Raw genomic sequence first — 23,088 nt, forward strand, 5'->3', positions numbered from 1 at the left:
AAACTGGTGTATTAGATTCAAGAGTCATTCTGCTATACACACTGAGCATGTAGATGAACCAGATGTTTTTCCGTATGGACTCCAGGAGCAGTACACAATAACACAAGTAACATAATGATAACAGGAATAAAAACACAGTTATCAGCAGTGCAAACAACAAATAGTGCAACCGCCATCATCACAGGATTAAAAAAACACAGACAGTAAGACAGACAATGGTAATGACAGCCTAGAATTATGAATCCTATGAATTAAATGAAAATGAACCATAGACATGAATGAGGTAGCAACAGCACATGAACATTGAATGAGCATGAGTCTGACAGCAGCAGTACATGTGTGAGGTAGAGTGAAGGATACAATTACAACCGTCCAAGTATACACCTGTACCTGTACAACACCTGACTGAGAACACATTTTAATATATTTAAACATACTGTAGTTCCAACATATTAGTCAGGCTGATGTGTTTCAATTCTTCATCCTTTTAAATAAGTCTATTTTGTCTATTTTGTCTATTTCTATTAAAATAGATTTACATTGGCTCACAACGTGATACTGCCTGGAATCATTTTTCCCCCTACATACATGAATTTGATTGAATAGAAACAGTTAAGGAAGTCCTGAGGACATGTCTCAAACAGGGACAAATTGAGTTACCTTGAAGTGAACCCAAACAAGCTTGTGTTATTGGTCCTATAGAGGCCCATGATAGAGTGTTTTTCTATCATGGCAGTCTTCAGAAAAATAGCTAATCATAAAGAAATATTCTTGGATGGCCCGGGCAAAGAGAAATACATGCTTTGTTAACTCTGTTGCAGAGTAAACAGAGTAAACTGTCTTTGTATTAACAAGCCACCAAGATGATGTATGAAAAATGATTTGTTATTAATCAAATCTGATCAAGTATGTGCCTCTCTGGGCTAGAGAGGCAATTGTGGTTTTATACACATTCACGTGTACTGTACATACACACAGCACGGCCTCACTCATTCTCTTCAGTGGTCATAAAAAGGAAATTCTCTTGACTAGCATGCAGCGTGGTCTGTTATTTAATCATGCTTGAGAGCTTACACAGTATGTTCACTTAAGCACTGTACTGTGTGAACAGGTGTGTACATGTGTGGTACATACCATGAAATATGAGCTGTAATGTTCTGCCTTAGTAAGATAAATAGAAATGTATGCCAACATATGTTTCAAAGCTTATTTTACTTATTTTCACTTTATGAATGCAGCAACAGTGTTTAGCAGAGAGTGAAATGAAGGTAATTCAATTCAGTTAAATAGTAAGCTGTGCTCTCATATCACAGTCGTTATGTTGGTTGAAGGCCACTGCATACTGGTAGACTCAACAGGATTTTCTTCATTTTTAGCCCTGCCCTCCTTCACCTGTTCTCTCTGCTGAATGGAGTCATACTCACCTTGTGCTGCATAAGTCTCACACAATAGATACACTCAACAGACTGCCGTTCATCTTTTCCAAGGACTCTCAAGTCTGAATTCTACCAAAATTAAATAAAACGAATGTGACATCTTTTAGGTTTAGTGTTCTGCAGCCTGGCAAGTCACTGCATCAGAGCACTCGCAGCATGGTTTGAAATATTCCAGTGCTTGCCAGTCATGCAATGACAGGTTATGTCATTGACTCATATAACATACAGCGTAATCCACGTCATCAATGAGCCAAGCAGCTGCTGCAACAGGTGGCAGACTAATGTCAGCCTACATAACATCACATGTTTTGTATCCTGTTGTTCAATCAGCTATAATAATAATAATAATAATGATGCTAATAATAATTATAATTATAATTTAAGAACATAATACATGACTGATATGCATTGGTGCATCAAAGCAAGATCACATTGTGATTGCCACACACACAGACAAACAACCATTCACTCTCACGGTCAATTTAGAGTGTCCAATTTACCTAATCCCCACATTGCATGTTTTTGGACTGTGGGAGGAAGCCGGAGAACCCGGAGAGAACCCACGCACACACGGGGAGAACATGCAAACTCCATGCAGAAAGGCCCTTGTTCCAACCGGGGCTCAAACCCCGGTCTTCTCACTGCAAGGCGAGAGTGCTAACCACTACACCACTGTGTACCCGTAATTATTGTTATTATAATAATAATAATAATAATAATAACAATAACAATAATAATACTACGTTTATTTTTATAGCACTTTCCATCAAGGTGCTTTACATTACAAAATAAAAACATACACCATAAAATTTACGCTATAACAAAATTAAAAATGATATAAAAATTAAAGATAATAATAACAGTAAAAACTAAATTCATACAGTCAGTGCTAGAGAAATCTCATACACAGTAAAAACAGTGATCCTAAAGCAGCATAAACTTATGCTGCTGTAACACTGAGCTTTTCTTACGAATAACAATGACCCTTTAAAATATGCTTAAAATTGTGATGTAATTAGTTTTTTAGGGGGACTTTTAAAAGTGTTTTTGGTGTAGTAGTAGTGATTTTATGGTGCATTCCATTTGCAGTTGGAACTTGGAATTTCGATGGTCATGTGGCGTTCTTTACACAGGAATGCTCCCTGAACCAACTCGTTAACTCGGAGCAACCCCAACAACCCTGACATGGTATTTCAAGATGGCTACTACCATACAAACACTGCTGCTTTATCGTTAATAGCACTTATGTCGCATTTGTTTAATTTAAAACTTTATTGTGTGCACAAAATACCAATGTAAATGGAACACATTACATTCCTGATTGGTTGCCATCCTGTGAAAACTGTCAAATCTGACAAAACAAGGAGCTTGATGGATTTCCTTCCTAGTCTCTGCTGCATCAAAACTGTCTGTCAAACAAGTTCCAAAATGTAGATGTTACAGCAATTGAAACGATTGTGTTGTTTTTATGTAAATATTTATCGTTTTTAATCTTAAAATCAATGTCCTGTATCCACCCCCTCTGCAGAAACCAGCTTAAAACACCAAGGCTTGTTTACACTGAAAACATGGCAGTCAGTGGGGGCACAAGAAAAAAGCAGGGGCCACCTACTAAAATCTACACATTTAAAGTGAATGTATTTGAACTGGAAACTGAAGCTTGTAAAACTCTCCTGCACCAAAGTCTGTATGTGGGGACACAGGAGCTGCTGGTCTACTGCTGCCTCTTTTAGTAAGTGAGCGTCACAAAGGTTGTGTATTTTATTTAACATGGGAATGACATAACAATTGGCATTCATTATGCACTTCTATCAGTAACTTTTCTTTGCTTAGAATATTGGTTAACCCAAGAGACACAGAGCATTTCAGCTGCCTTTTCCATTTCTATGTTTAAACATACAGTATATACAGAGAGTATGTGCAACATAAAGTGTCATATCTTTTCTTCATTTTTTACCAACTATATGGGGTGGAGTGGCTCAGTGGTTAAGACCGGTACCCTGTGTGCGAAAGACATCATGGTCGCGAATTCGACTCCACCCCTAGCTGGTTGTACTCAATTCCATTTTAACTCGCTTTGGATAAAAGCTTCTGCTAAATGACGTGTAATTTAATGTAGTATATAAACACACATGAGCAAAAGCTCAAAATGTCTAAAATCTGGTTGAATTTGGAAATACATCAAAGTTCACTTGGTTCGTTTTTTTGAAGAAAAATAAAAGAAAACGGTCTACTGTGTGACTTCTGCACAATTATTGCTACTTCATATCACTTCTAAAAATATCACTACTAAAATTAATCACAACTTTGACTCAGCAACAAATAAGAAGACGCATTGTCCATATGTCCATATAAGGAGTTGTGTTTTATTCTCATGGCAATTTCCCAAGGGTGCACCTCTGTGACGCGTGAGCACTAAAGGTTAAAGCCAAAATGTGTGTCAAAGTATGATTTTAGATTAATCATTGTCTTGACTTATACACATCTTATTCTACAGACTGAAGGGAACATCTTTGTTTCTCACAGGTCTGAACAAACCATTCACCCACTCACACTTTCATACACCGCATCTATGTGCAGTTCATTTGAATTACACAGTGTGTATTCATTTGTTTGATTGAGTGAAACCTGGAGAACTGATGCATCTCACCATTGCATTTGTCATTGCACCTTCAGATCTGCTCTAAACTGTATTTCAACATGTGATTGTGCTGGACTACATGGTGTCCATTGGATGACTCAGACACCAAGAGGAAGGGCATGACTCACTCACACTCACACACACACACACGCACACATACTCACATACACAAACATGTGCACACTCACATACGCAACATGCACAGACACACGCAAACACATGCACATAATCAAGCAACAATTGTGACATGTTGCATCATTGCTTATTGGACTGAAGATGTGAGGTGTGAGGTCAGGTGTGATGTGTGAAATTGGGTTTTGTTGGACTGTGTTGGATCAGGATCTGCCCCCCACCAGACGCTCTGTCTCCTTATTTCATAATCATCTGAATCATACCGTACATATAAAGAACTGTAAGAACTCGTTCAACTCTGTATGATCAGGAAAAGCTTATAGTTTATTGTTTTGTGCAGTTCTTGTCACTACAATACCAATTTCAGACAAACTAAGACTGGGCCTGCAAAGGCAACTGAAAACCACCAAAATGCATTTTTATTTCCATCTTCTTCTTTCAATTCATTCATGTATTTTCTCATCATGTACTAATGCATTGTCTACCACTTTATTCGGGGCCAGTCCCAGCTGACAGGGCGAAACACCCTGGACAGGTTGCCAGTCCATCACAGGGCAAACGCACAGAGATGAACAACCATTCACTCACATTCACACCTCATTATAGTGCGACAGTGGGAGGAAACTGTCGACACTCACACGGGTAGAACGCAAACTCCTTTCAGAAAGACCCTCAGTCGGACTGGGAACCAAACTGGTGACCTTCGCAATTTTTTTTTAAATTCCTCTTTTAATTATTCCTTAAAGTACAAAATAATTAATTCCCTTGTATTAATCAATCAGTTATTGTATATAAGAGAAAAATGGAAACATGACCACCTTGGTGGAGGTAATGATTAGCATGTCAACTGGAGCCGTCATCATGTATGTGTGACTGCAATGCTAAACCGGAATTCTCAGGACACGTGCATCCTGGCGTGGCCAAATGTGAGCGCCAGTGGTAAGCACAGTTCCTTTAGTAGAAAACGGTTACCTAGAAGTGACGATTTGTAACATTTATCCAATCACCGTCTAGCTCACCAAGGTGATAAAAAGCTACCTCATCTGTCTCATAGAGATTAATTGAAGCTTCAACTGGTTTTAATGTGTGGTGTTGCTACGGGAATGTATAGGAAGAAAATTGCATCTGACCATATGTGATAAACAACTGTTTCTGAACTCATATAGTTCATCAATTTCCAGTGTGCTTTTAGAACTTAAATGTAATACACCAGTACATCTGGTGAAAACCTACCTAGGCCTCTGTCATACTTTCTGCATTCCATGGCAGCTGAGAGCCACTTTGCATTTCATCAGGGTTCACACTAGCAATCGACACATATGCAATCGGTCTCACGTTCCATTCCATTTCAGTATCAGAACGGGGAGTTCTCCCTTTTTTGTATGTCCTTGCATTTTTTTGGAGCTTTAGTGTCCATGGTTACCATCTTCTTTGTTGACCAAAACAAGAGTGCTATGGACTGAGAGAGTGTTGTGCTTCAGGGAGGACACACAGTCTGCATGAATTCAAACTGAAGGTGTGATCACAAACTTTACATTACATGGACCCTAGTGAACCTCTGCAGACAAGCGTTGCATTTTGCGACCCTGCAGGGTGTTCTCTGTATCGCATGCTCTCTGTAGCACAACACTCATGTTTTGGTCAAAACATACAAGAACAGGATAACAGACTTGCTAGACAGACTCTTGCTTGGGGTTACATATGTGAGGATAGCTCAGCCTTTTTCAAACTGTCCTGGGGCTTGGAGACTTTCTGTAAGTTCTGTTTTTCCTAACTAAAGTTTAGCAATGTTTCGGAAACTAACAACAAGCCAACGTCAGCCGAACGGAACAATGATTCACGATGACCAAAACCCAAGACCAGAAAATGCCACCAAAGACCTCTCTGTGTGTTGTGTCTCAAAACATTGGCAGGGAACAGCATTTGTATTGCTAAAACAAAAAAATATTCTTTGTTATACAAATGTATTTATTGTTTAGAAAAAGGACACTATTATGGTTAGAATTGCACATTTCATATTTTTGTTTGAAAATTGCTTACTCACTAAGCAGTATTGAGGTTATTTGTATTGCTAAAGCAAAAATGTTATTTGCACAACAGATTATTGAAATAAAAGTGAAAAGTTTCTTCTAATATTGATTCAATAAATGTTATATTTGACACATTGCTACAATTTTGAGAGAGTTGCGGGCCCAACAGAAAAAGTTTGAGAACCACTGGGTTAGCTCATAGAAAGGGCTCACAACAAAGGACAAACACTTGGGATACAACTACTGGGATGGAATGTGAAATACATTATTAGTATGAATGGAGCTGTGGCCTTGCTCAGTATGCACAAGTGGAAATGTGTGGGAGCTCTTTGCGGAAATAGAACATGGAACGAATGACCCCCACACACATGCATACGCAGGTTCCTGCATCTATCCTTTCATGGACTCATGCATTCACCTCAGTTCAATTAAACAGCCTACATTAGGAACATTGCTCATTGTTAATTGGGCAGCCTAAATTGACTGCAAAATAAATACAATTAAACAGTACAAATACAATGTCTGACTATTTTAATGTGAAACAAACACGACAAAAGTGCTATTAATGGTAAGAGTAGTAGTGTTTGTATGATGGCAGCCATCTTGGAATCCCAAGATGACAGGTTGGTGAGGTTGCTCTGAGTTTCAGCTTTTGGAAATCTGAGTTCAGGTGGTTGACCTTTACCTCAGATATTGTTAGATATTGAGTCCCGACTACAAATGGAACAAACCACGAACCCATTCCAAACTCTAAAACTACGTCTTAACCCTCGAAAGGCCTTTAAAGTTTCGTAACACAATTCTTTAAGTCTTCTCAGCCTACTACTGCTACACACACACACACACACACAGAGCGAGAGAGAGAGAGAGAGAGAGGGGCACTTCATTTGGGAGTGTATGTAGTCCAGTGGGCGGGGCACATACCGTCTGTGGAGTCTCCACTCTGTGTCAGTGTCAGTGAAGGGAACACGTCGCTCAGTGGGTCGAAGGTGTGCGCGGTCCGACGTGACAGTGGACCGACTCAGATCAACTTCACCGGCAATTATCACATGAAGACGCCGGTGAGTCGTCGGTGCAGTTTCGTCTCTGGAGAACTTTATTTTGGAATATAGGACATTTATAGGACATTTTTTTGATTAGGCTGTTTTCTTCTTCTCCTCCGGATCCTTGTGGACCGTATTACGCAGAATAAGGTAAGCAAGCACCTTCCTGTTGTATGACCTAACGGTTCAGTACACACACACAGCGTCTGTCTCCTGTTAAAAATGACAGAAAATACAGTTTACTTTGTTTTCTCTTCCTAAGACTCATTTTCCTCAGCTTCATGTGCTTGACATATATGTAAAGATGCTGTTTGACATTCAGTGTGATCGTTTTTTTAAGTGCGAGTCCGTGAATGCATCTTTAAATGACTGTTATCGATAAAACATGACTGCCGTAACTGGATAATGACATTTCCCCTGCTGTTAAAGGTACAGAAAACATGATTTATTTGAATGTGTCATTGGTAATTTCACAATGACCATTGAGCATAATGTTAACCAGGTGTTCTGAGAGAAAACAACACTTCTTGACCTCCTGAGTGGAGTGTTTACAGCCTCCACATCTAATCTAATCTCTTAGCATCATGGGTGGATTTCACCAATCACAGGGCTGTTCAAACAAATCACTTATTTTCTTTATGGACTTTGCTGCAAGAGAGTGAGTGTTTGACAAAGCAACAGAAGCTTCAGTTTTGAAGCAGAACATTGTATAATTGTGACATAAGCCCACAGACAGCCAATGGCCAAGTGGAAATGGAACTTGGCTTGTAACTGGAGGGTTGCCGGTTTGGTCCCCACCAGGTCAAACAGGGCTGGGGTACTCCTGAGCAAGGTACCCAACCCCCATTGCTGCCTGGGTGCAACTCCGTGGCTGCCCGCTGCTGCTAATTCTCGGAAGGTTTCTAGTAGAGGATGGGTTACATGCAGAGAAGGAATTTCCCCAGCAGGACTGATAAAGACTTAATTTATAAACCAGCAAACTCTGGTTTTATATGGTCAACTTAAAACTCTAGTATGTATTTTTTATATATAGACATTCAAACCAGTGTCAAATTAGTTTATTGCCTCTGCACGACTCTCTCTGTGTTTCTCTGTATAGCAGTGTTTAGTTTCTTGGCGATATTATCATGCTTCACACAGGAAGTGATTTATTGTATGTCAAGACAGATGGCGGCGACTGTGCTAGTGAAGTGAGCCAAATGCAAAATAACAAATGGTATATATGGTTATATAGAACTTCAATAGTCTAATCAAAGCTGCTTTATATGGCCAGCGATCACATATCTTTCATTCCCATTCACAATGTGTGGCTAAGTGTCTTACCCAAGGTAGACTAGTGGAGCAGGGAAGTGAACCCACAACCTTCAAGTTGAAAGATGACTCACTCTACTAACCCACCATTGGCCAAAATGTTTGGAGATCACTGAAAATGCAAAAACGCTCCCACAAAAAGTTTCTGAAGTGGATTTCACTGGTCAAAGAAACATGGTCATTCAGCACTTTGACAAGATAGAGTATATGTATCATGTCCCTGCCCACCCCCGCTCTGCTGCTGTATACACACAAACGCTCCCTCAATCAGGTTTGATAGTGTTCAGTAATTGCAGTAAAGGCAGTAATAGCGCCATATGCTCCATTTATTATATCATGCCTCTTAATATTTGGGGCAGCCTTATGACTCATACAGTCTTCATCTGCCTTCTGCTAATTTTCTACATAAACAATGTAGGATAGAACTTGAATGGATGACTATTTTTCCACTGCCACTATACTGCCTTTGGCTTTAAACTCTATCCATGTGCATACATTACATATCTTTTAACAATCCATTTGTACCCATATTGCAATTTTAAAAATTCAACAACCACCACAACCTTTGACATATAATGTAATCAGTCGGCCCAAAGTTCAGTTCAGGAGTCCAGAGTCTCTCACACTGTCACGCCAATAGTGTCATATGAGTCATAATAATTCAATTTGTTTGGTTGATGGAGCTGCTATCCACGTCATTGGTGCTCTGTTTATTTAGTTGCCTGTTTGGTTTACTTGGGTGTTTTTCAGCTAGGAACACAGAGATGTACATGGTTCTCCCTCCCCTTCTCCCTCTTCGTCTTTACACAAAACATATTTGTCACAATATCATTTCACAGTTTTGCTGTTGTACTTGTACAGTCCAGCATGTAACAGATAAATCTTCTTGAATCGAATAAATCTTACAGCACTATGTTTTTTTTCACCTTATAGAGTGAACTAGACTGGAGTCCTTCTGGAGATTTCTGCACATGGTGGTCTGTTTTAGCTTAAGCAGAGCTCTGCTCTTGCTGAAACTTATGCTGTGGTGAAGGTTAGTTAACTGATGACACACAGCCTCGTCTCTGATGTTACAGGGCATGTTGTGGGGAAAGTAGGTTAGTGGGCCATGTCCTGCAAGCTTAAACTGAACACTAGTCTGAATATTGCTGGAGCTGCTTAGTGTGACTGGGCATGCAAAAATGGGGCAGGTCTGTGCAGCGGCAAAGGGATCATTTCCCTTCTCTGTCTCTTTAAGAAAACAGTGTGGCGCTCCACACAGTATGAATGTTGAATGTTCAGCCTAGGTTGATTCATCTCAAACAGTCATGGAACAGAGAAATCTGACAACAGGTTGACAAATGACACAGGCTGAAAATGAAACCTTATTTACCTTAAATAGTTCTTTATCGCCGGGCGACATTGCTTATAAATAATATTGATATATTTTTAGGCTATAACGTGATATACGAGATATATAAAGCTGCACACAGGTTGTTTCTCTGGACTCATGTAGAGTTTGTGCTTCTCAGTATACAGTGTATACTCTAAAATAAGATATCTACTGTTTATGATCTGTGCATGGTCAAAATACAATTATTTCAATACATTATAGTTCTTCACATTTTAATGTTAAATAAAGGATATTTACTTGTGTTAGAAACAATGAAATAATTAGGCTTATTTTTTTAAAATATGTAATTTTCCATGCACTTTTTTATCAATTCTTTTCATTGATAACATTTTGCGTATTTAGCTAATTTATTCAATATAATAAATATGATGACACACATCCTAACCTTAACAAACGTTTCTTTGTTTCTTTGTCGTTTTGAAAGAGTTTTCTGTAAACACGGCATGGTTTCAGGAAATGTCTTCATCCACATGAAACCTCTAATACGACTCTTAATGCTGGAGTACCTATGTCAGGCCTGTGTGGGGCACTGTAGTGCAGCTTTATTCAAATAGATATATGTTACAATGTATACAATCACAGAATGAATGAAAAAATTTGGGTAAAAAAATGAATGTATTTTAAATTATGGGCATACATGGACACAAGTAATTGGAATAAAGGTCTGATCGCAATTAACATATATCATGTAAACATACCAATCCAAAATCTGTTGTATCTGTTACGATACAGCCCATTTGGAAGCAAATTTAATTCTGAAAGAGAGTGCTGGTATATGCTGATTGTCATTCAGATTGGTGTTCATATAAACAGTTGATCCGATCATGACTTCCTGGTTTGATCACTTGTATGATCCACGTAAATGTGACATGTTCAGTTTTGTAGCTGTTGTATTTACATTCCAAAAAAGAAGAATGAACAGACACAAACGTCACAGATGCGTAAGAGGAGGACGAGACAAGATGAGACACATAGCAGACAGCGGCGGGACGAACAGACACGTGCACTGTACGGAAGCGAAGCTTCTCCTTCTGGTTCTACGTCTGGAAAATTAGACAATACTGCACATGTCAAAATAGTCTATTGAGACTGAACGCTTGATGCATTTGTACGCACACCACACAATTGGATCATTTGATTTTGCGTCCATGGGAAAGATTTTCCTTTTTGGAATGAAGACATTTTGCACAGTATGGACCTCATTGTTGTTGAAATAAATCTTGGACTTTGTCTTTATAAATAATTCAAACTGAAGGGCAGGTGTTAGTCTTGTGTAGTGTATGGAAACTATCATGTTGCTGTCTTTGTACTGTACAGTAATCTATAGTCTTTGTACAGTAGTCGCTAAGTTTTTTACACACATGGCTTTAACAGTAGTTGCCCCTGGTTAAAACAAACTTGATATGGCGCCATAATCTCCCACAGTGTTTTGTTGTATGATTTAAAATTGAAACTTTATTCTACAGTAAACTGTCCACATTAAAAATGTAAAACTGCATTTATCTAGGTTAGTAGCAGAAACCTCGGTCAGTCTATATACTGTACAAGAGATACCTGACACAGACACCGGAGACTTACTTGGGTGGACTAAGCAACAACAACAAAAAAAACGGACAAAGTAAAGCAAGAAAAAACCGAGAAGAGATGGAAACAGACACTGTGCCTGTATTATACATGTATTGAAAGTATTATGATGTTATTACATCCTGAACAGCATGTAACAATAGTTTCTGATATAGCTTCAATGTGGCCATAAATAATGATTATTATTATTATGATATGATTATATGTACACTTGTGTAAAATAATAATAGGGCTTTCAATCGATTAAAAAAAATAATTAAATGAAAAAGGAAATAATTAATCGCACAATTTTCTGATTAATGGCTTTCTTTTAACTTTTCTAAAACTTTGAACACAGTTACTTTTCTGTGAAGCATAATTTGGCACAAAAAAGGCATCTTTCTTATATTCTCGAATAGAAATAACAACAAAACCCAGGCCCATGTTAAGGCCAATAAAATTAGACATCAGCTGAAATGGCAATTATTTCTTATATGAACTAGTAACATAAACGATAACAACAGAAATACAGTATGTTCCATCTTTGTGCCAGTTGGATTTCAAAAATGTACAGTACATTCAGACAGTTACGGAGGCATTATCAGGGGACAAAGAAGCTCGCTTCTTTTGAATGAAAGGCCTGAGAGTGAGAAGGGTTAAGTGGGCTGTGCAAGGCAGGTTTTCAAATGGAAGTAGCTTCGTGGCTGCAACCATGTTACGGGCACTGTCAGTACCAAATGTGGTTCATTTTGATTTTCCATTCGGTTGCAACGTCCAGAAAATGGTTAGCACATGCCTCGGCATAGTGTCGCTCGGATGTTTTTCCTTGTGTTTTACTACAGAGGCCAGTCTTTATCAAAGAAATGTGCTGTGATGCCCAGGTTGTTGTTGTTGGTCACAGAAGTCCAGCGGTCTCTTGTGAGATCGGTGTCCTTTGCTTGCTCGAGCATGTTCCTCCACCGTGCTCTCTCATCCTCATACAAAGTGGCTATTCTTGACACGATGGTTCCTCTCGAGGACGCAAACACAAATGACTTCTTTCAGCCCTTCACCGGGAGTAAACAAAACAATGTTAACTGTGGTCATTTTTTTAACACGTTCAATTATTTAAATGAATTGCCAAAATTAAACAAACTGAAATAAAGATGAATTCATTTATTTGCAAAGATATTGCGTGAAAGACACAGTGAGATAGAAGAATAAGAGCAACAACAAAGACAAATAAAAGCACAGCAAATAAGAGATGTTTGATTAGAGCATCTTATGAAGCTGAGTTGTTGTTTGTTTAAAATGTTAGCAAATGGAGATTGATCATTAGTGTTTCCTAAACTTCACAATCATATGGTCATTGATTCATTTGATATCTACAAACCAAAGATATTCAGGTCACTATTACATCTTCTTTTACGTAGTAAGATTGCACTTTAATTGCGAGATGCACACTCTGGTTGCTTTGTCTGTTGTAGAAACATGGTGGCTCAGGCTGGCAGCCTCCATAAAGCAAGGCCTTTGACTAAAGTACATAGAAATGTAGAAATGTCTCATTTGAAGGCTGCGAAGACCAAATTATTTTTATGTTGAAATGATTAAACACTTATACAAACATTCCCATAGGTAATGTATTACGTTTCTGTTCTAAATATCCCCCACCTCATACTTCCCTTCCAAGCGTGTTGGAGAACATAGCCTTTCATTTGTTTGTTGTGGTACAAAATTGTGGCCTCCATAGAGCTGACCTGGCTTCTGATGTATAACAGGCTGATTCAGGGGGTAATAAAAGGAAATAATCCATACAATCAGGCTATTTTATGCTTATAATATGTAAAGAATATAAATTCTTCACAAACTTCATACACTGAACCTTTAAGTGATGAAGGATTGCATTGTTGCAGCACATGACAACTGTCTTGTAACCAATTACTCTGTCTATTATTTTCTCGTTTGATAGATTAGTTCTTTGGTCAGATCTTTCAAGAGGCTGAAAGCTTGAGAGCTTGTCTTCATTGTTAAAAAATACAATCAAACTGATTAATCAATTGTTAAAATAGTTGACCATTCATTTAGTAATTGACTCATAATTGAGTCATTGTTGCAGCTCAATTTGTTTCATTATACCCCGCTCACAGTCCGATTAAGTATTTTGCGTGGAGACACGTCAGCATGGGTTTGAACCCCACGACCTTCCAGTTAAAAGACAACACACTGTACCCACCGTCATAGTTGCCCCTGTACGTGTGACGTGCCTTGTTGTACTTTTCTAAATATATTGAATGAGTGGCCTGTCTTCACTGAAGAGATCCTTTTGAAGCCTTGACTGAGGAAAGTAGTGTGACGTGATAACAGCGCACAGTAGATTAATCTGTGTGCTCTGATGCCTGGCTGATGTCTTGGTGAGCTGAAACTATGTTGCACATGACTCCTGAGAATATGACTGGTATTCATGTCACCGTCTGACCTCGTAACTATGACAGACAAAATGTTCAGCTGGAGTTATATAACTGCATCCACGGACGTCATCATCCACACAGTCACCATCCTCACTGCTGATCTCTTGCTCCAAAGCACGCAGTCATTGCACTGAGTGGCTTCAGGCTCATAAGCACTTTCCCATTTCTTCTGCCTCGTGGACTCATGACCTTATGTAAAGTTGCTTCCTCCCTTTATATTCATGGTATGAAAGGCGTGTCACAAACATCTGAACATTATGTGAAACCTTTTTCAAAGACTCTGACGTTATAACCCATAAGGCCCAAAAATGAACCCTCATCAACTGCGAAATGTGAAGGGATGAACTGATACCATATTCAATATCGGTATTGGTCCGATACTGGTCAGAATTATCGGCTTGGATTTCGGACAGATAAAAATGTAAAATACAATACAATACAAAAATGTAATATATGGCATGCTTCACTATGTACAGCCTTTTAGCTGAGTCGTGTCGTGGTTGTTTATTTCTAATTATTGGAAGAAGAAAAATGTGTTACACAATTGGAGAATTATGTCTTTGTTATCTTGAAGTGGCACAAATGTGTTGTTAACAGCTTTTTTTAAAAAAAGGTCTAAAATGACTGTATTGAACCGATATCAGTATTGGCGGTTTGTGATATCCTATCGATATCAGACACGAAAAAGTGGTATCATGCCAACCCTAGAAATGTGTTGTGTAAATCTGTAATAAAATAAACTATATGAACTATTTATAAGATTATATGAAATATAGTGATTTAGACAAGTCTGTCCTGGATAATTTTGTGCACATTAAAAAGGTGGATGGCAAATAATATCCATCAGCTTTGGTCCATTTAAAGTCTAAAATCCATCTCATGTTGATCCGAGAAGGATCTAAAAGGAGTAGTTTGAGCTGTGGTTGTATGAGGTACTGACACAGCTTTAGACACAGACCCGCTAAAAACATGGCTGCCAGCACAAAGAAAAACTCATTTATGCTGCAGTCCATTTGCTGCATTTGTATTCGTAACTTTCGAGGGCATGAGGTATTCTATACACAGGAAAGCCTCCTGAACTCTAGACCAAAGACCCTTGTATTTATTGGTATTTTTGTTCCGCTTGTTGTGTTGGTGTGTTTGTGTTTTTGCCTCCACTCTACATGTAGATGTCTTTTGTACAGCACATAGACATTGTGTATTTAACTGTGCTTTAGGAATAATTACAAAGAAACCTTGCCTGCGTACTTACTGCACTCAGTGTCTCCTGTATTTTGAGTTGCTGACACTGCTTCTGTCGTCTGTCCATTGTTGGAGTTTGCTTTTTCTTCTGGAGACCCTGTCTATTTTATATAACTGATTCACAGGACTGGAGGTCCAGCTTTATTGTGTCTTTCATAACAAAAGGTCACTGTGGAGAAGCAGGTGTGGCCGCACTGTGTTTCAGATGAAGGGAAAAAATGTTTCACAATACAGAATGAGTGGGCCCAGCCTCTGTGTGTGACCTAGATATGATTCACATCTTCTGCTCAAGGGGTGTTGGCTGCATGTGCTTTACAACCCTGTTTGATTTTGTGGAGTAAAATACACAACATAGATGTCAGCTCTGATGCTGAAATAAAGAAAACACTCCTAACACACACCCCTTAATCCTTTTGATGTCATTTTGTAAGTCATATGCAAGTCTGTGATGTCAACAGGCAAAACCTGCTCATTATACTGACTCTGAAATACACACACCCTGTTGGACATTCATGATTTGAGGGGACATTTTGAGGGGACATTGCATTGACTTACATTCATTTCCTGGAGACTTACTCTAACCTTAACCACAATTACTACTGGCCTAATCCTAACCCTAACCCTAAACTCAATCTAATTTTACAACGTAAATGTAAATACGTTGTAAATGATTGGGGGTAACCTTCTGTAACCAGAAGGGGTAACCTTCTGGTTACAAGTCAAGTTCCCTTTCCACTTGGCCACGGGCTGCCCCCTTAGTCCCCATAATGTGACTGTGTAAACAGTTATAGGTCCCCACAACATTAGTAATACCCGCACACACACACACACACACCAACTAACACCTTGAGTTTATTTATTTTTTTCAATCTTGGTCCATGTAATTCCACCAATTCTGATTATCCAGACAAGAAATAGGATTTATTTATTTATGTCAGTTCATTTTCAATAATCAAAAAAAGAAAATTCTTGGTGGCAAACAAAAAGGAAGGTTTTGGCTCAAGGTAAAGCTCATTTTTCATAAAGTCCGCTAGTGCAATCATCCGGTCATGGATTTGTGTTCCTCTGGATTCTTGTGATTTCATGTTTATTTATAATGTAGAATGCCTTTTTACTGAAATGAAGAAATCATTTAAAAGTGCTCAAAAGTGGAGGTCCACAGTGAGTGGGGTCAGTGGACAGCAGGTTTCACAGAGTTGGAAGTGATTTAAAGGTTTGCTCAAGGACACACATGGGTGAAAAAAGCATTGTCACAGTGAATCACGGTTTTTGCATTCACTACATCAGTCTGCTCTTTTCCTCAGTGCCAGTTGTTATGTTGCATAATGAATGCATGTTCTACTCCATTCACACAGACTGTGGTCTTTTTAAGCAGCCGGTTTAGCTATATTTCACAGTGTTTTTATCAATGTCAACACTCAATATCAATGTGAATTTTTTTCCACATTCCCAATAAATATAGCTTTTTGCGTAGTTTCTTTCACCAAGGAGGTTTTGTTTTCATATGTGGGGGTTTATCTGTAAGTTTGTCCTCCTTATGGCAACTTCCTGTCCACTTCCTGTTTTTGACTGATCAATCTGAATTTTTGTGATGGTCGGTGATCACCCAAGTATCCAAAATCTACACTGCCTGGCCAAAAAAAAGGGTCACTCACTCTAATAGCCTTTAGCTTTGATTACGGCACACATTCGCTGTGGCGTTGTTTTCATAAGCTTCTGCAATGTCACAAGATTTATTTCCGTCCAGTGTTGCAATCATTTTTCACCAAGATCTTGTTTTGATGATGGGAGAGTCAGACCACTGCGCAAAGCCTTCTCCAGAACATCCCAAAGATTCTCAATGGGGTTAAAGTCTGGACTCTGTGGTGGCCAATCCATGTGTGAAAATGATGAACCACTCTTTCACAATTTGAGCCTGATGAATCCTGGCATTGTCATCTTGGAATATGCCCGTGCCATCAGGGAAGAAAAAAATCCATTGATGGAATAATGTGGTCATTCAGTATATTCAGGTAGTCAGCTGACCTCATTCTTTGGGCACAAAATGCAGCTGAACCTAGACCTGACCAACTGTCAAGACTACCAACAATAAACGGCTACTGTAAAAAGGTGGCAACTTTATTTTTTGGTCAGGCAGTGTGGAATAGAATAGAAAAGAAAGCCTTTTGTAAGGTAATAGCTCTAAGCAGGTTAAGTTCTATACAGATGATCCAGTGGATCAGAATGTAAGGAGAAAAAAGATACTATTGGCGTTCTACTGAAATGTAAAACATATGTTTAATAGTCTAGTTGTCAGTGTTGTCAGTTAACATGTCACTACTGTCCTTGACATTTGTATTTTGTGTATTAAACATAAGTAAGGATGGGGAAAATAACCTCAATTCTTAAATGTTTTTTAATACTCTCTTGAACGAACATCAAAAAACATCCGTTATCTGCCTCTGTTTGTCTCTGCTAATGCCATGGAATAATCTGAGAGTTAGATATTAGAGGAAAACAACACAGTGATCAGCTGTGTCTCCATGAATTCTTACATTTGAAAGCTGCAGCTTTTGACCCTCTCTCCTTCTCTGTTCTGTTTCAGTAGGACAGTGTGGCTCTATAGTCACATGCTTTGTTGTTATTTTATTTAACCTTTATTTACCAGGAAGTCACATTGAGATTAGAATGCCTTTAACCAGTCAGACTGAGCAAAGACAGTGTCAGTTAGCGACACTGTCATGGAATAGACCCTCTTTTAACCCACGTCACCATGGTAACTCAGGCTCTGAACATAACCTTGTCCTGACCAGGTTATGTTCAGAGTTTGGGATTAAAATGTCCCGAAACAGCACTGTCATTTCACTCTTTCTCTTCTAGATGATATACTCTTTGAGAGATTTAGATTTGTGGATTAGAAAAAGAAAAAGGTTTTGTATGTAATCTAGTAATAATGCTGACAGATTTAGGAGGTCTGTGCAGAGGTCTGCATTCTCTGAATGCTTTTTTTGATTTTCATGTGACTCCTGTGTCGATTATATGTTCAGTACTTTTTCTTTCAAAAGGTGAAAAGAATATACCATCTTTATTCACGAGACCAGAGTCACAGACCATGCTGAATATATCTTATCATCTAACACTGAACAAACAATGAATGAGTATGTATAAAACACTGAGGATGATGATTTTATGGTCTTTGTCTGTTTCTTACGACTGGTTTTGCAGGTAATAAAATACCGATCCATTATTTAGTCTAATCTCAGATCTGTATTACAGATGGTGAAATGGGTCAATACAATTTGTTTAATGTTGATTTGCCCCAAAACGTTTGAATTTGCCTGCATCCTTTATTGGTGATTATAATGTAATATCAGTTTAAACAATGTCTAATAAACACATACAAGGAAATAAATTACATTGCCATAAAATTGGACATATGGTCCTATAGTGCAATTCATTGTTCAGCTACTTGTCTGTTGTCTGTGTTTTCGTTCAGAAAAACCCTGAATCTAAAAAGAGAGATGTGTGTGCTTGCAGGATGAGGCTTTAGTACAGATGGCAGAGTTTCATAATAAGGGAAAAACATTGCAATAGTTAGGAATGAAGATATTTTTTTTCCAATGACTGCGTGCAAAAGGCTACTTCATTTTAGAGTCTGAGCATGAGAGAGCGACAGAGAGAGAGAGAGAGAGCGAGAGAGGCAGCTTTTGGTTTTACATCAAATCATAATGCTGATATTATGCTGGTTATTAGCTCAAACAATCGATGCACTTCCACAGGTAGGAAGTGAATCAAAGACATTTCCTACAATAGAATCACAAAGAAAGAGCTGAGCTGCCCTTTCCACCCTTGCCCTAGAACTGTGACCCACATATTTTGCCCACACACTGCCTTAGGTAATTACACCTTTTCATCAGCAGCAGCATCAGACAATGACAGGCTTGAAATAATTTGGTGATCATTTGGTAATTTGGTGTAGAATAATTGAAAAGGGGTAATTATGAGAGATTTGAGAGTAGGTCTACCTGGTGAAAGGAAGTTTGCTCTGTGGGTCTGCTTTGTCATGGAAATGATGCAGCCACCCACCACGAGGCGAGCGTGTAATTACAAGCCACTTTTGGGTGAGGCATCATCAAAATCATTGACCAGTTTTGTCAACTAAGCACAGGAAGTAAACACTGAATAAGTGAAAGGAGCTGTACAGTTACACTCAACACTCCACAGGAATAAGCTCACTGTACACGTTATTAATGTGGCTCTGAAAGGTCTGCAACACAATACAACTTTTGGTTATGTAATGAATGATTGAATTAATTAATGTTTGTTTGTGTCTATTTTATATAATACATACTTGTATAGTTTTGTTTTTAATTTGTCTGTGTTTACTTGCCTGTGATTCTTTGCGAGTGATAGTTCAGGTTTGGATGTGTGAGGTACATTTTCAGTGCTGACTGAGCTGTGCATGTCCCTGGCACAGCCTTCAGTGTGGTTCAGGAACCACTTTGACACACAGACGCTCTCGCTAACAACGTGGCTTCCAGCAGGGACACAAGGAAACACAGATTAATGGAAGGCTCACCTAATTGTATTAAGCTTCTTTCACACTGACTTTAGGGGATAAAAAAAAAAGTTCCATTACCATTGTATGGAAGCGGAGACCTGCCACAGGGGAGAATATGAGTATTAGAATACAAGAGGGGTAGTTTTTTTAGAAGAGTTATGTTTTTTTGTAATTATAAGGAGATTGTTTCACATTATAATAAGTGACTCCCCTGTGGCAGTTCTTCACTTCAATCATTAATGCAAACGGCTGCAAACATTAATAACTAACATGTTCACCCGGGTCAATAAGAGCAGAAGCTGAAGACAACCCAAGTGCGTTGCAGAGTCATTTGACCTGGGAGTGAATGCTGGTGATAATCCCGTTTAAACCTGGGATTAAACAGTTTTTTCCACCAATGGGAATAAGGTATCAGACAGGCTTTTGGAAACTCCCTGCACCAAAGTCCATTGAGAAAATTAGCAATTTTACATCATGGCGCACATGAGTTCTCAATTAGTGAGTTCAGATGTGTTATTTTGCGCCTTTTTTTTTTTGATTAACCTAAATTGCACACATTTACTAGAGGAGGGAGCAGTAGATCAGCAGCTCTCTTGTTTGCCGAAGACAAAACCCCTAGTTTTCTTGATGAACTTTGGTTCATCAGCGAGATAAAGCAGCAGTTGCTTCCTACAATATTCTAGACTTAAGCAGGAGCAGATTTTATCAAGTGAGCCTTTTATTAAATCTGTTTTTCACTGTGTTAGCAGACCATGCCAGCTGTGAAGAGATGGTAACTCCAAGAAACTTAAGATTCTCTACCATCAAACATTACAGTCATATTTTGGCCATGGCCACCAGCTGCTGTTTGGTTGAGATGGACAGTACAGCTCAGCAGGGGAACATTTTTTTTGTTTCTATACTGACCTCGACCTTTTCCCTTTAGGAAAAAAAGGACATAAGGAAAACATTGGCTGACAATCGATTTGTTCCCAGTCCCCTGCTCTGCTGTTGGATAAGGTCTAAAGTTATAAGAAGTGATGCTCCATCTATATTGAATTACATGGTACATATTGTCCTTGACTTAAATATTGCGTAACTTCAACCTGCCAACAGTGTGAATGAATGAGGTGTTACGTAAAAAAAAGGGAAAAAAAAGAGCAACCATTTCCTGTGACATGGTTCAGATAATACAGGTGGAACATCATTCACTGCTGCTGTTCTCATGTGTCTGAGGGAAGACAAAGCTGAAGGCTTTGAAGGACTGTCCTTGGACTGTCAGTGAGGAAGCAATTACTAATGACCAGTTATGTAAAATAAGTGTAAGCGTTTCACATCTACCAGCATATTTTTTTCATATCTACAATAATGTGCGGGGAGTTATTTATTTCAATAGGGCTGGACAATACATTGCTATTCTCTCCCTATCTTAACATTGTATTGTCACTCTCCTTAGAGAAGCCATTTACAGCCATATCTGTAACACCTAATATCATTTTGAATTGGTAAACAAATCATTACCAGTAAATATTTGGTAAATTAGTTATGCGTTCAATGTATCCACATTATTAAAATCATTGACACATGAATCTGAACTAAAAGGTTAGGGAAATTCAGCAAATTTGTTTGGGGACCCAAAAGAAATCTCTCATGACCCATCTGTGGGTCCCGATCCAGTGATAGAGAGACTGAGTTTCAGTTGTTATAATGACAAATGTGTACAGACAGAAGGGCTGACTACCACATGACTGATATTCATTATTTATTAGGTTTTAAATGTTTGGAATATAACATTGATCTGAAAAAAATGGAAGTCCTTCCCTGAATGAACATATAGCTGCCTCGGTTGGGGGGGAAATATACACATATTGTTACCATGGGAACACAGAGCGAACAGCAGGACAGTCTAATTAATGACAGTCAGTGCTTCGGCAGAGGGCCACAGTGATATCACAGATGTACAGTATAGCTAGAGGCAATATGGCAATTGTTCTTGTCTGGCTGATTATGCAAGTAATCCAGTTTTCCACCAATGTATATGCGAGCAGTCTGGACAATAGGTACGAGATGTAAAGACCCCAGAACTGAGTGTCTCCTGTGAAGTGAGGTCTCCTTACGAACACTAAACGTCACCTCATTATCCAATAGCATGACCTACATATCAGAGCACAACTAATCTCTGTGTAGGCGGACGGTGAATAATGCCGTCAAATGTGCGAGATCTTCATGAATTGTAGTTATCTTTTACTTGTTGGTTTTGGAACAGCAACAGTTAAGTTCAGAGTGATATCAAAGGATACATGCACGTTTTTATTTAAAAACAGTGTGAGATACCCCCAAAAATCTAATTATATCCAATGTAATCTATGAAATAAATGAATAAATGGGTTTGCATGTTCTTCCCATGTGGGTTTTCTCAAGGTACTCCCACAGTCCAAAAACATGCTTAATTGGACACGAGGACACGGGTGTTAGTGAATGGTTGTTTGTCTCTGTGTATTGACCATGTGATTGACTGGCATTTCTGGGCCCACCACTGCAGTGGGTCCTGCACGGTGGGAATTTGCAGTGTTTGAAAATAATCACAGAGCTCTTCATGTGCAGTGGAGTAAAGCCCCACTCTCTCTCCACTTTGATAGTGTGGGCCGAAAATCCTGCTCAAGTCTGGCTTTTTTGCCCCTTTACGAGCTCTCCCTCATCAGCATCGTCCAAGTCCTCGTTTTGAACACTCTCACCTAGGATAAAATGTCTAACTAAATTTACCACAGCTGTGCATTCAGCAATAGAAGACAATTCATATCAATTAAGATGATGGAGTATTTCACTCAGCATACTCACTGGTTGCTGCAAGCGGCACTCCTTCCCTTCCAGCAGCATATTGAGGTGGCTCTACTGATGTCAAGCTCAAAACGTCATTGTGGAGCTGTGAGGTTGACCGGTTGACTAGTTGACTAGTCTGTGCAATCCCTAGTATGTGCCGAAACCAATATCAGTATAATACAGTCATTCTAGACCCTTTTAACTATAATAAAACATTTGTGCTATCCATTTGGGGTGACGGTAGATCAGACACAACTAGAAGGTTGTGGGAGCAGCTGATCAATTACACCGCGCCAAGGTCATGTCAAAAGTAGCCATTTAAGCTTAAGGCTAATCAATAAAGAGACAGTTGTGATAGAACATATCATGAGGGAAGGTCAACTAAAAAGATCTGAAGAGATGAGAGCAGTGTCAGAACAGATGGGGAGAGGAAAGACGAGCTCCCTCATTTGAAGCTCATTTTAAATCAGGCTTTGTTGTGTTGTGATAATGGTTGTTCATAAGCTTTCAC

General features: G+C 38.9%; 1 protein-coding gene across 2 annotated transcripts in view; it reads left to right on the top strand.

The window, feature by feature from the left end:
* Positions 1 to 7,379: 7,379 nt before the first annotated feature.
* Positions 7,380 to 23,088, top strand: part of npas2 (neuronal PAS domain protein 2) — a 48,694-nt gene continuing 32,985 nt past the window's right edge. For both annotated transcript variants that reach the window (XM_044041780.1, XM_044041781.1), the window contains exon 1: positions 7,380 to 7,432. The gene's annotated coding sequence lies outside the window, so the exon portion shown is untranslated. The remainder of the gene's footprint in view (positions 7,433 to 23,088) is intronic.

The sequence above is a fragment of the Solea senegalensis genome, linkage group LG13 (assembly GCF_019176455.1).
Source record: "Solea senegalensis isolate Sse05_10M linkage group LG13, IFAPA_SoseM_1, whole genome shotgun sequence".
Classification (NCBI taxonomy): Eukaryota; Metazoa; Chordata; class Actinopteri; order Pleuronectiformes; family Soleidae; genus Solea; species Solea senegalensis.